This window comes from Dermacentor andersoni, chromosome 3 (genome assembly GCF_023375885.2).
Source record: "Dermacentor andersoni chromosome 3, qqDerAnde1_hic_scaffold, whole genome shotgun sequence".
Lineage (NCBI taxonomy): Eukaryota > Metazoa > Arthropoda > Arachnida > Ixodida > Ixodidae > Dermacentor > Dermacentor andersoni.
Genome location: NC_092816.1, coordinates 151,842,805 through 151,857,098, shown reverse-complemented (window position 1 = coordinate 151,857,098; position 14,294 = coordinate 151,842,805). Strand labels below are relative to the sequence as shown.

The following is a 14,294-nucleotide window of genomic DNA, read 5'->3' as shown; positions in this document are numbered from 1 at the left end:
GCCACATTTATTTAGTAAATATGCTTAGCTTCATGAACCCTTTGTTCGAAAATAAATATTGAAGCTAGACGCTTACACTAATCCTTCCTTTGTGATTGTTATTGCTGTTGTTCTATAAGGTTCAACATGTTGCTGTTTTACTGTATTGTATTCACAGAATCATCGGACAACCTTGTCCCTCTCGTATTTTTTTATTACCAAGCTGAGGTGACGTTGTCGTCAGTGTAATAAGTTTCGAGTACTTCTGTAAAACAGTCACTTTTTCCAATCATTGAGTGAGACAACGCCCGAGCACCTCTATGCTCGACGTGACTATACGGCATGGCGGTTCGGACGACTTCCAAATTTCAAGTCTCCTTACACAGTTCTTCAATTCATTTTGTGTGTGTGTGCGTGTGTGCGCGTGTGTGTGCGCGTGTGTGCGTGTGTGCGCGTGTGTGTGCGCGTGTGCGCGTGTGTGCGCAAGTGTGTGCGCGTGTGTGCGTGTGTGCGCAAGTGTGTGCGTGTGCGCGCGTGTGTGTGCGCGTGCGCGTGTGCGCGTGCGCGTGTGCGCGTGCGCGTGCGCGTGTGCGCGTGCGCGTGCGCGTGTGTGCGTGTGCGTGTGCGTGTGCGTGTGTGTGTGTGTGTTTGTGTGTGTGTGTGTGTGTTTGTGTGCGTGCGTGCGTGTGCGTGCGTGTGCGTGCGTGTGCGTGTGCGTGTGCGTGTGCGTGTGCGTGTGCGTGCGATTAGGTCACAGATGAGCAGGCAGTTGCTCTGTTAAAGGCTTCTAGCTATTCATGCTCTATGGCTCGTTTCCAAAGGTCCCGCCTGAGAATTACTCGACTCTGAGGTCAAACCTTCTACTACGACTGATGTCGAGAGTAAAACGACACAGCCGAGATTTGCACGTATTTGTTTTCCCTGTACAATTTTACTGCTAATTTAATAGGACAGTCGGCGACCGTGAATTCTGCGATTTAACTCTGCAAACCACGTTGTCTTTTCGATGGTTTCCTCGTTATTGTTCCACCAAACACCTGATTCTCGGCACATATTGTATTGTGAGTATCTGCCATGTATTAGGCTTATCATCGCTATTGCAATGTACGCCTTATTCGTGCCGCCGCCGCTACATTCATGGGCATAATAACGAAGAATTGCGCGAGAGGACATCACCATCTTGTCGAAAACAATTCCCATGCGATGTACATAAGGTAGTCTTTGTCCACTATAGCATTCTTTCTTTTTTCAAATTCTTAGTTTTAAGCGTGATTCTTTTTTCTTTTCTTTTTTTACGGCTGCGACCTTCCCCATAAAGACCGCCCTTCAGCTGTTGGGTCCTTATCTATTTCGCCGTATAGTGGGTGAACGCAATGAAACCGTAGCTGTGCCAGCGATGCCGCATAATGTGATCCTCGTCCACAACAGTACTGCTCGTTCTGGGCCGCTGTGTTGTACGCGTGCGAAAAGCCGAATTTCGGTTTCGCCCCACGTGATTGGCTTAGATTGGCCTGGGCCGCGATGTCGGCGCGGCCTGGACAATGCTCAATGCGTTCAGGTCGGCAGCAGCCAACAACAGAGCACATAAACCAGCAACTATAGATGTGACCCGTGTATTACGTACCACACCTTTCTCTCGCTAAATGCACACGCAAGCAACTATCTCGTGTATTGTGGATGTCATTGTTCTTTTCTTTTCTTTAGATGACGGTTATTGTTGTGTGGCAAGAGACGACCCGAAGGGGCGTACATTTGTCTAAGATAGCAGGCTGTCTGTCTCCTGCGACCGGAATTCCTTCTCTCGGCGGGGTCACCGTTATCGTGTGGCGCGTGGCCGGAGTCATCGTCCGAGAAGGCACGTGTAGCAGCCTGTGCGTGGAAGTAGGCGGAAGCCGCTCCTTTCGCCCTCGCGTGTAGCCTTGGCCTCGTGGAAAGTTACCGACGGGATCGCACCCTCTCTTCTGCGGCGCCGTTGTGCGTTAGAAACCGTTCACGGGGATGGGTTTGTCGCACGACTTGACCACCATCGCGGCGCGACATCGGAAATGGGAGCACTTTTAAGGCGTATTTTTCTGAGGAACTTAGGACCACCGGGTTTCCTTCGCCGATTTGTAGTCCCAGTAGGCTGTGTAAGCTGCACCAAATGTCCACCGCCGAAGTAGCGTCAGTGAGCGCACGTCTGTTGCGCGGTATAGAACAATAAATTACATCAAGCCTGTACATATAATATATGCGCATAGGCATCCTTAAAGCGCGAAGAAGCCTTAATGAAATAGTGCACGATAATCAACAGCTTCGTTGATTTTTAGTTTTTTTTTTTTTGTCTCGGCCGCATTATTCTTGTGCCGTTCAGTACTTTCATGTCGCTGGTTATGTGCTTATTCTTCGCCAACCATTACGTTTCTTTTTTCGTGTTTCTTTCTCAATAATGATATTTTCACCTCCTCCTCCTCTTTCCCAACGGATAGATGTCAGTGTGGCAACGCCACAAGAACAAAATATGCGCACCTGGCTATGCATTTTGCTCTCTACTCCATTCCATAGAATATATAGTGTGACCCGTTCAAATCGAAGAAACTTGGCTCGTGCTTCGAGCTCGCGCAATTTGCGACAAATGTTCTGCGCAAAGCAGTCGTTAAATGCCGAGAAACAGTACTGGCATGTAAACCGGCCTTACTACGGCAGGCCGAATGTCAATCAAATGGCGCCCAGAACTCATGGATAAGTGAACACGCTCCCAGTTTGAGCTTTCAGGTTCCCGAAGAACAAGGCCGGTATAATGTAGCGATTCCTTTCGCTCGATGCCATTCCTTTCATAGCCAACCGATACTGTGGATGACGTGGGCGGACCGCTCACGAAAGGCGAAAATGAACATAATTTGAATAGAATCGTCACACTATCCCCGCCCAATTTACCACAAGGGCTCATGCATGAAACACCAGCCACACAATAAGGTGTCCAACTATTGCGACCCATTTCTCGTATCACACATGAAATTACGCTGCAGTTTCATTCTGCACTATTAAGCAAAGATTGAAATAATATATGAACAGTGTTTTGGCTTTGTTACGCGCTAAAGACACAGCTCTTTCCATACATCTTTTTCTTTTGAGGCGTTTTGTTGAAGGACAAAATTTCTCAAGAAATAGAGTTCCCAGAACATTTTGTAAATATCTATATACTTAGCTGTCCCTAAGGGACTATATTATTACCCACCGCAGTGCTTAGTGCCTATGACGTGGCGCTGCTAAGCACGAGGTATTGGTTTCGATTACCGATCGCCGCGGCCGCATTTCGATGGTGGCAACATGCGGATACGCCCGTGCAATTATATTTAGGTGCACCTTAAGGAATCCCAGGTGGTCAAAATGATCAGGAGTCGTCCCCTACGGCACTCCTGATAATCACATCGTACTTTTTACACACAAGATCTCCTAATTTAACACAATGTATCATAAATTAATTTCAAATTTAAACTGAACCGTTACTAAGCTTTCGGAGCAGGTTCTCAGATTTGCGCAATGCTAGAATCCTAGAAGGTCCCGAAAGACCTGCGCGGACTTTTGCCAGCGGTTCTGGATAAGGAGTGCATAACGGCCATCGCTGGTACGTGGTGTGGGTCCCCAAAGGCATACACCGGTCTGCCTTATCTTTTACGCACAGCTTGTTCGCGTAGCTAGCCGTACCTCCTCTGGTTCGTGAACTTGCGAGATGTCGCGTGTGGAGTGCGTCCTCTAGAGCTGATATTAGCAGGGGGAAAAAAAGCCCCGGCTTCTGTTCTTTCTTTTTTCTTATAGGCTCTAATAGGCAACAGAGTTGTTTCATTAAAAAATGAAATTCTTGATCTCCCGTTTCAGAATGACCCTGACCGTCAAGTTTCCGATGAAGATTACTAGGGGGAACTCTGGCACTGAGGTCGTCTAACTTGGGTGAGGAATTCTAAGTGTAGTACATGGATCCGTCTGACCTCCGTTCTTATGGCTTCGCACGTTCTTGTGGCTTTGTTCAATAGCTTTATCTATCTTTCTATTGGCTTAAATTTCAATGGAATCCTGTTTTTGTTTCTAAATGCATCAGGCAATGAGGCTATGCGCACTTGCATACTCAGTTGAAGTTATCTGAATTCATAACGCAACATGTTCACGAAAATATCACTTAATGCCACAAAGCCAACTGAAGCCATAAGCACGAAGTTTAGGCAAATCCATGCACTAACCAACATTCCCGTGTAAGTTGAACAGCCATGCTTTTCAGCTCCCGTAGACGCTAACGCCACGGTGCCCTCTGGTGATCTCTGTGGGAAACTCCAGGGTTGTGAGAAAATCTGGAACATTCAAGCACTCTTGAAAATTTGCGCATCGTATAGTCATGTACGTCAAGCGGCGGACATGGTAATATTTATTTTGTTATTTTACGGGACTCAAAGTACACTGCCTGCTTGCGTTTATTAATGTTGATGAAGTCTATTATGACTGTTTGCTGTAATTGCGTGTGTGAGTGCTCTGCGATAGCGGCATGATGCTTTGTATAGTGATTTCTCCTGCGAATATTCTTTGTACCCACCTTCTGAAGCCCGTAAAGGATTGTGAACTTGTTTAGCTATCTAGTCCGCTTGATAACGCATTAGCATTAGGAGTGTCAAGGTGTGAAAGAAAATCCAGACAATAAAAAACATCCCGTGGATGTCATGGGAAATATATCAACGTCCTAGCTTTTTATAGGACGTACTGAGGACGTCCATGGCGCCATGCCTACGATGAATTTTAAACACAGCTACTACAGCTGGCCACTGATTTATTTATTTCTTTTCACTGGGCCTTATTTTTGTAGTTTGTATAGACAGAAAATAAAAGATTCGCTACCGTAAGTGAACGCTTCAAGCATATAAATGAACGCAGGTGGCATAACGACACAGTTCATTTTTCCCAGCGAAGCTGCCTATGGCTAGGATCTGGAAAAACATGTGTCCGATATGTTGACAAAAAACACTCATCATGTGGAGTGATCCTGGTGGTAGTGCAGAAACGGTCCAAGCTAAATGGCTCATGGGGCAATCAGCGCTGAAACTTCGCGTGCGAACAGCAGCGCCGTAACACAGCCTAGCGAGTGGTGGGCACAGTCTACAGTAGCACATGCTGCGGTTTTGCATAAGCAATTTCACCGCTCATGTTGAAGCGCATGTATCCAGCTTCTGACCGTTCTGGCCACCGACGTGCTAGAACGTAGCAGCGCATGCGCTCCTCGCAACCCGTATGACAATGGACAGAACTTCGCTGGGTGCATCGACCTAAGCAATCGTTAGTATAGGCGCGCGTCTTCTATCGTTATATATGCCGTGCAATCTTCGTGGCCTACCGACCGGAGGGTGTCAGCATATTTGAGTCACACACTCAAGCTGCCTTCTGGCCAGAGCTGGATGCCGATACGCGTGTGGGCTCGGTGACCTGTAAGACGCCATTGAACTACCCTTGTCTTACGTGGGACCTAAAAAGGTCCCAGGCGCAAGGGTACGAGAAGATTTTTTTGAAAAAAAAAATGTTTTGTGCAACTTTTTCACAAATTACTAAAAAAAATTATCGGCGCTATAAACGTAAACGCGCAAATGCCACTGCCCGTGCGTTCGTCGTTGTCGTCGTCTTCTTCCACAGCTGGTTCCATTGTGCAAAATACTATCATCATCAGCAATAGCTGGAGCGTCGTCGTCTTCTACAGCTGGCTCCGTTACCACTCATCATCCCAGAGTAGAATTTCACTTCTGTCGTCTTCTGGGTAGGCCGCGTTGACGGGGACAGGAGCCATCGCTTAAGCGGGTATGAGGTATTCATTGTCTTACGTGACGTACACATTTAATAACAGGGGTGATACGTCAATGTGTGTGCGTGCCTATATCGCCACAATGACCACAGACTAGGACAATAAATATTTCGTAATTTTGTTCGATATTCTGGCTGACCTCTGTGACGTGCGCTAAACAGCTTCGCTGGTCATCCACCTTCACATAGTGGAAGGGCTCGTGAATTTTGATGTCCCTCCGCTCGCTACAAAGGATCGGTACGGACGATAGGCGCGGCAATTCGCCACGGTCGACGACGTTTGTTTCGCAAGAGGAAGCTCCACAGTGTAGCCGTGGCTTTTTTTTTTTTTTCTCCGTCAGGATCAGTTTCTTCTGCTCCAAGCAGGTCTCTCTTTACCGGAATCGCCTTTGCGTGGCGGCAGTGATGGCACTGCTTCAAGTGATGTTGGTCTGCTTGTGTAGGCCGGCGGTATAGTCCCCGCTTGAGCAACTCTTTCCGGCACACAACATCAATTATTTGTCCATCAGCTGAGAGTCATGAAGCCGTGTGTGCACGAGGCCCGAGATGTCTTTTTCTGTTATTACTGTTATCCGGCCTTAAATGGAAACGCACGCATGTGGCGTTCCTTAGTTCCGCAAGTTTTCCAACGTAGATAGTTTCCCACGCACTCCTTCCGCACCTGCCAGTCATATATATATATATATATATATATATATATATATATATATATATGTGTGTGTATATATATGTATAATTCCCCATCAATGTGAGAAATTAGCATGCATGCGAGAGCATTATTTAATAGCGCTGCGGTAAGGCATTGTAGACCAAAGGAACACAGTGATAGCCTTAAGGTTGCCGCGATGTGTGCACACATCTGATTGTCACCCGCCGTGGTTACTCAGTGGCTATGGTGTTGGGCTGCTGAGCACGAGGTCGCGGGATCGAATCCCGTCAACGGCGGCCGCATTTCGATGGGGGCGAAATGCGAAAACACCCGTGTACTTAGATTTAGGTACAAGTTATAGAACCCCAGCTGGTCAAAATTTCCGGAGCCCTCCACTACGGCGTGCTTAATAATCAGAAAGTGGTTTTGGCACGTAAAAACTCATAATTGAATAACATCTCACTGTCCTTTCGGGATACTTGAGCCCACCTTTTATTGCGGCTGACCGATAAGGAAAAAATATTGTTGTGCGATGTGCTTAAGCAACTGCGCTTATATAGAAGAGGCCGTTATGGAGAGCTCCGGATTAAGTTTGACAACCATTTAACGCTTTAACAATATTTTGTTCGGTCCATGAAAGTGTACATATTGTATATGCACTCCTTAGTTTCAAGTGTATTCACTCGTTCATATGTGGAAAGAACTTATGCAGGGTGGTTGCATCTGAGGACATGTAGAATAATCTTCACCCTTCGGGCTCATTAATAGCGTGCACCTTAATAGGAGTAAGGGTACACGTTTACATTCTTCTCTGTCTAAATGTGGCCGCCATGTTCGCGATTCGTACTCGCTGCCTCGCGCTCACGAAGAGAGAAACGTCGCCGTCGGACTCCAGCTATCTAAGCGGTCTCGGTGTTGAGTTCAGTTGTAAGGACCCATTGGCATGGGTCACCAGCGCTGAACAAAGAAAGACCATATCGGATGAATCAGTGTGGTGGGTGTAAGAAGCGAGGTGCGATGAAATAAGGTGACTTGCAGTTTTTCGTCTTGCTTTCCAAACGCGAGTGGTTTAATGCTTCTATATCGGAAGGCGCTGTTACGCTGAACGGGCCAAGCAGTCAGGGTAAACTGACATGCTTTCGAAATGCCGGGGCCGTAATGCTGACGGACTCAAAGTCGGCGTTACAACGGTTACACCGTGGTCTACCTCGAGAGAAGTTTACAAGGCAATCTCTGGCCCTGATTAAAGAGCTAGGGAGCAGGGGCTCTAAGGTAAAATTTCAGTGGATCTCATCCCACGTAGGAACTGAAGGAAATGAGAAAGCTGACGCCCTTGCAGGCCTAACGCTGGCATGCGTCGTAAAAGTGAGAGCGGCAAACACCTTTCAGAACTTAAAGGATGCACTCCGCAATCACTTTAGGACAATCCGCAACACTCCACACCAAGCCTTCGCGACCCATGGACTTACTCGAGAAGGAGCACAGCATCAGAACCGACTCAGCGTACACCCCTGCTTGGTTATTCGAGACGGGACGATGCGCTTGCCCGCTCTGTTCGGGTGGATGCCAGCTTTTTCGCTTTCAGATATCAATATGAGGCACGCCGTAGTGGGTAACTCCGATTAATTTCGACCACGTGGGGTGGCTTAACATGCACCCAATACACGGCACACGGGCGTTATTGCATTTGGCCCCCATCGAAATGTGACGGCCGCGGCCTGAATTCGGTCCCGCGCCCTCCGGCTTAGCAGCGCAAGCCACCACGCCACCACACGCGGGTTAGGCGCATGTTAAAGAGCCGCAGCTAGTTTATTTATTTATTTATTTATTCAGAAATACTGTCAACCCTCAGTTGAGGGTCATAACAGGGAGGGATGTTACATATACGTTCATACAAGACAGCCAGATACAAAAGAAATATGCACATGCACTACAGTGTCCTACGGATACAATACAAGATACGACATACAGACTGTAAGACATGTATTCAAATGTTCAACCAGCTGCCGTACGCACACAAACAGAAAAAAAGGAAAAAGATAAAAAAAAGAAAAGAAAAACACTTTACAATATCCACATGGTACAGTTTTAGTAAAGAACCTTTATAGCATTTCTAAACAATGCAGTATGAGAACTGTGAACAATTTCTGCAGGCAGCTTGTTCCACAGCTCTATTGACTCTGGGAAGAACGAACAACGAAAGGCATTGGTTCGGGACAAGTACGGTTGAATAGCTTCACTATGATTTAAGTGGGAGCTCAGTCTGCCTGGAGGTTTTAAATACAAATCTTTATTAATTTTTAGTTCGCCGTGAATTATTTGAAATAACGTTTTTACTCTCTGCTTCTTGCACCGATCTTCCAATAATTCAAGACCGCAAGACTTTAACATCGCCGAAACTAAGTCTGTCCTTCTATATTTCGAACAAATAAAGCTACACCTGAACCGGAGCCCTCCTCTGTTCGGCGTCTCAAAGCGTCACCTTCTCGGGGCCTTACAAATCCAACGAATGAACCCGCATCGGCACTAAGTGAGCCCGCTGTGTTTTTTTCCGATTTTAGTCTGTTCAGGCATTGATCAACCGTGGTTTGCTTAGAGAAGCAGGAGCTTCCACAAATGCCATATGCCTCGTGCGCAATATCTGTTTTTGCACAGTGGTAAGAAGTGCATATAAAGCTGCATATAGGAATTACAGTGATGGCGCGAATTGTCCCGTCGCTGCTACAAATGTCAGCTGCAAGTGATATGCTCAGAAAGCTGCTCGTTATACAACGCTAGCTATCGCACTCCCTGCTTCGCACTTTACGATAAATTTTCTCATTGGACTTTTGATTGATTGATTGATTGATTGATTGATTGATTGATTGATTGATTGATTGATTGATTGATTGATTGATTGATTGATTGATTGATTGATTGATTGATTGATTGATTGATTGATTGATTGATTGTGAATACCCCTTGCGGCATTTTTTTCGTGCCGTACCTTATATGAATGATGCTGGAGACATGGCCGGTGATAAAACCCTCGACGTCGACTCACCAGTAGTACAGCGCAGAACCACTGAGCCGCCTTGACGAGTATTTGGAGAATTATGATCACTCGTATACTTACCATCGGTGTACGTTAGTGTTGAGACGTTAGCCGGGTACATGCTAGGCATGTTTCCAGCACTTGATTTGCCGAGAAGGGGAAAAAAACGTTTGACATGTTAAGAAGTGATGGACGTTCGACCACGTGCTCGTGTCCGCAAGCTTGTTCTGCTCGATGTACAAACAACAGTGCCAAAGGTTATCACGTCTTTTTCTCTCATTCCCGCGCGACAGGGATGCCTTGCACTCAAGGTGACACGAACTTGTAATCCGACAAGGCCAGAGATGCTTAGGCGGAGCACTTCTCGTTGAAGCTGCCCAGCTGAACATCTACAAGAAGCGACAACACCAACCGCCACGATACCCGCCAACATCGTCCGAGTAGTTAGTTCGCTACAGTGCTTCCAGCTGCCAAAGCCAGAAGGTGGGAAAAAGCTGCGCTCGAGCGATATGCAAAGCCGCGAACTGTAGTGCCCTTATCGAAACCTTATTGCTTAGCTTGACGCCAAAAATTGGGCGCGAAACCACTCTGTGAAGGTGGAATGCCAGCGAAGCTGTCGTTTGTGCTCCCAAATTCGCCCCAAATCCGTGGTGTGAACATGGTTCGCCAGCAAAGCCAAACGAGTGCATGAAATAAAATACGTTTCTTTGTAATTTGCCATTGGGCATACTTCTCAGTTAATTGCATGAAATAAAATACGTTTCTTTGTAATTTGCCATTGGGCATACTTCTTAGTTAATTGGGTTCATGAAACCTGGAACTACTAGAGTTTTATCCTAACAGACAAACATGGGGCTGTCCCTATCCCTCCCGTAAAAGCCCATGTATTGACAGCAAATGGGAATTCCACAACTTTCACAATTTCACTGTGAACTACCTGATTATAATAGTAAATGAAAATCGGCGTACCGATAGAGTCGTCTTAGCGGCCAATTGTCATGATTTTTTTTTTGTTACTTTTGATAAAGCAAGAGTGACGATTGGTACGCACACGCATTCTCCTATCACCTCTGTTATTAAATGCATAAGCATTTCTATGCCTACCCAACGAGAAATTTGTCCGTCACGTAAGACAATGAATGGCTCATCCCCGTTAAACAATGGGTCATACCCCCGTAAGCAAGCAAAATAATATTATTAGCCGCCACCTGAGGCCACCACAACAAAAACCGCCGGATCATTCTTTTTAATAAATTTCTTCTTCTATCCTCCTGAGAGTTTACTGATCTCGAAAATGGTGCCTCTTGATAACTACTCTACTGAAAAGGCATATCCAACTGATGAGACATATAAGCTCTTGCATAGAATGAAGCAATTTTGCATCAAATTCCGGAGCTGAGCTTTTGCATGCGCAGATTTGTTGACGGACAGAAAAAATTCACGAAACCCTGGCCCCAAACAGCCTCGCTGTAATGACGTGCAGACCAACAAAGGTACGTAGTACCGCTGGAAAAAAGTCGATGAGAAAGCAATCATTGGTTCTGTCTATCGATAAATCGTTCTCGTTATGTTCGTAGGTGACATAAGAAAACGCGCAGAGGGCAAGCAGATGACAAGGCGCGCATTAGTGCACTCTGGCTGGTTTACGCGCACCTGATGCACCAAGTGCTTGTGAAATTTCTATGAACATAGGAAGACTGTTTTCTATGGTCTACATATGTGACTACGATCAAGGTTATATGTTTTATTTCTGTGGTCTTTATTTTTAATTGCAAGTGATTGTACGGTGTTACGTATAGCGAACTGCTGAACAGCTCAAAGCTTTTGCTTCATCCATCATCGCCCTTCATTCACTACAAATTTTAGAGGAGGGAAAAGATAGGAAAAGACACGCAGGCTCAATAACCAAACAGTCAACGCTAAACAACGTAATGCTGTGAAGAAGCGGACGACCTACTGAACCTGTTGCAAATGCTTCTCAATATGTGTTAAATTAATGAACCAGTCTATCGATAAATCGCATCACTGGTTAGCCGCGGCTACGTATGCCGTCCACAACGCTAAAGGCAACCAAGTTGAATTACGGCGTGAAACAGTTGGGCCGCTAAAAAGAGAGAGAGAAATAAGATCGCAGATAGGCCAGCTCCTCCGGACGGACACGATCTTACGTAACGAATACTATCCACAGTCGGCAAGTGTGTCCGGCGATGAAAAATGAGGCAGCCGGCTGGCACCACCCGCCACTTTTCCTCGTGTTCGTTGGGGGGCGAGGTCATCAGCAGGCTTGAAGAGCGCTCATCTTCCGGGAGAGCGAGGAGGACAGCGCGCATGCTTTACTCTCACCGAGCGGGAAGGAAAAACGCTGACGCCTCGAAAGGGCTGGCGTCCACTACGGCGCCACGCTATCCGAGAGACCTTGACGCCGCATTACGCAACGGGAGTACTCCGTAAGCTAGTAGTCGCTGTGTACGGCTCCCCTTCGGGGCATACAGAGCAAGGAGCGCTCCGCGCCACCTACAACATTGTCGGGCCAGTGACAAACGCCTTAGAATGCGTAAAAGAGGGCATATGTCGATGCGCATGTGAACGAACACGGTAAGAAAGAGAACGAAGATTGAGCCGCGGCGACCGCATTTCCATGGGGGGCGAAATGCAAAAGGCGCCCCTGTCCCGCGCATCGGAGGCACGTTCAATCCGTCTTCCCCCACTACGGCGTGCCTCAATCAAATCGTGGTTTTAGCACACAAAACCAAAGAATTCAGTCAAATGTCACAGCTATTCTCTAGTAAAACGTATGTGTGCTCACTAGCCGCTAGAGTGAGCAAATCAATTAAATAAGGTTGAAGGATCTTCAAGCGTACAAACCTGCAGTGCATCGAGATACCCTTCAGTGACAATTTTTAATGCAGAGGTAGTCTGCCGTCTCAACAGCAACTGTGAACACCGTGCACTGGTCTATGCTGCCAGTAAGTACGCCTGGCAGTTGCCCAAAGGGCGGCTCGTATTGGATGTTTGGATTATACTGGATGCCTAAGGAGCTGGTCGACAAACTTGATTTGCTACCGAAGTGCGTTGAGAGCCAGGTGAAGACAGCGAGAGACAATTAATATGACTCTGTGCATTGTAACGTTAACTACTCTGCATATTTTCTCACTGTTCTCAACTAAATGTTCGTCTTCACAAAGCTTTTGTGTCTTTCTAATGCACACTGCGCAGGAGCGCGTAGCTGTACACGCATAGACGTGTGTACGCGTCAAGTGTGTGCTTACTCACACTGGAGCTCGTTAGAAATCGGATCGACTAAGAGCGATTGCTGAGCGTTGCTTTATCTGCTGTGGTATTATACCACGCTGTTTCAAGAAACACTGTGTGCCGACCTCGTATCGTCCGCAAGCTTTTATCACAGGAATTTTCCCACAGTGCATATCTGGTTTCACAAAATATAGGCCCTGTTGCTTTATTTTTTCTAGAAAGAATCTTTGACCTCGCAAAACACGAATCTAAGCGTAATTGGCCGAAACCTAAGGAAGCTTATGAGGTTTCCCTAGAGAGCTTCCTTCCAACGCAGCTTCATTCCCGCGGGCCAAACCTAACCGACAAGGTTTCTCTAGAGTGTTTCCTAGTGGAGTTCCCGCTCCGCGATATGCCTCATCGAATGTGATTGACGGGGTTTCCCGAGGGAGTTTGTACTGCGTGGTGGTTTTAGTTAACCGCGGAGTGCAGACCCTGCAGTGTGACTGGCAGGCTTTCTTTCCCTCGAGAGTTCCTCGTTTCGGTTTCACATCGCGCCAAGCATCGATTGCTATGTTCGATGTCACACAGCCGGTGTAACGACATTTCGAGGCCACTCTAGCAACAAGTGGCAGTGGATGTGTTTACAGCACAGGTACACGCCAGCAGCTGACATTCCTTTCCTTGCTTTCTCTCTCTCGACAATGCAAACTGCAAACTGACAATGCAAACTGCAATGCAAACGAACTGCAAACTGCAAAGACAATGCAAACTGCAAACTGACAACGCAAACTGCAATGCAAACGAACTGCAAACTGCAAAGACAATGCAAACTGCAATCACCAGCAAATATACAGGATACCCCATTTGGCGCCAGCACTGTTAAACGGCTCGAACGTGGTTAGATGAATAAATTTTGTTTCTAAATGCACAAGAAAGCAGCACATGCCAGCTCGACGCATCACACGCGTGTGTGTATGTTTCTTTTTTTTTTTTAACTACATCACTGGCGTGTACCTATAGTGAATTATGGAACATGATAATTTCTTTCTTGGCACATTTGGGTGGTGAATACGCGCGACCGGAAGTGTTCCGGGGTCACGAACAAACTCCTGTGGTCATACAGTTCCCCACTACAGCTACTAGAGGTAACCCTTGCTCTGCGATCGTTCGGCTATGGTGTTAATGACGGTTAGTACATAGATTTGTGTGATCTTCGTGCTTGCGCCTCCAGATGTTCTTGCGGCTTTCTTTACTACGCTTTTTCTGCCTTTAATTGTCTCGAAGCTTGAAGCAATGCCTTTTTTTTTTTTTCTGAACGCGGAAAGCAAAAATACTCTGCACAGTTGTACAACCCGTGCGCATTGCTGCACTTATAACGGAATATTTCGTTCAAACTGATCGACTTGCTAAGTTGCAAGTCCGTTTGAAGCCAGACTGACGGAAGTATAGGCCAACACGTGTGCTGACCACCATTCCCGTGCTGGTTCAACTGCCATAGTCGCAGCTACCGTAGACGCACGCTAGCGCGAAAGTTCCCTCCGGTACATACACTTTGTGTGAAACCGCTATGCATGGGCCACCGCA

The 14,294-nt window shown here is 46.7% G+C and overlaps 1 protein-coding gene across 1 annotated transcript in view; it reads right to left on the bottom strand.

Annotated features, from left to right (window-relative positions):
• LOC126524621 (fatty-acid amide hydrolase 2-like) overlaps positions 1–14,294 on the bottom strand; it is a 62,387-nt gene that overhangs the window by 47,205 nt on the left and 888 nt on the right. The gene's annotated exons all lie outside the window — the stretch shown is intronic.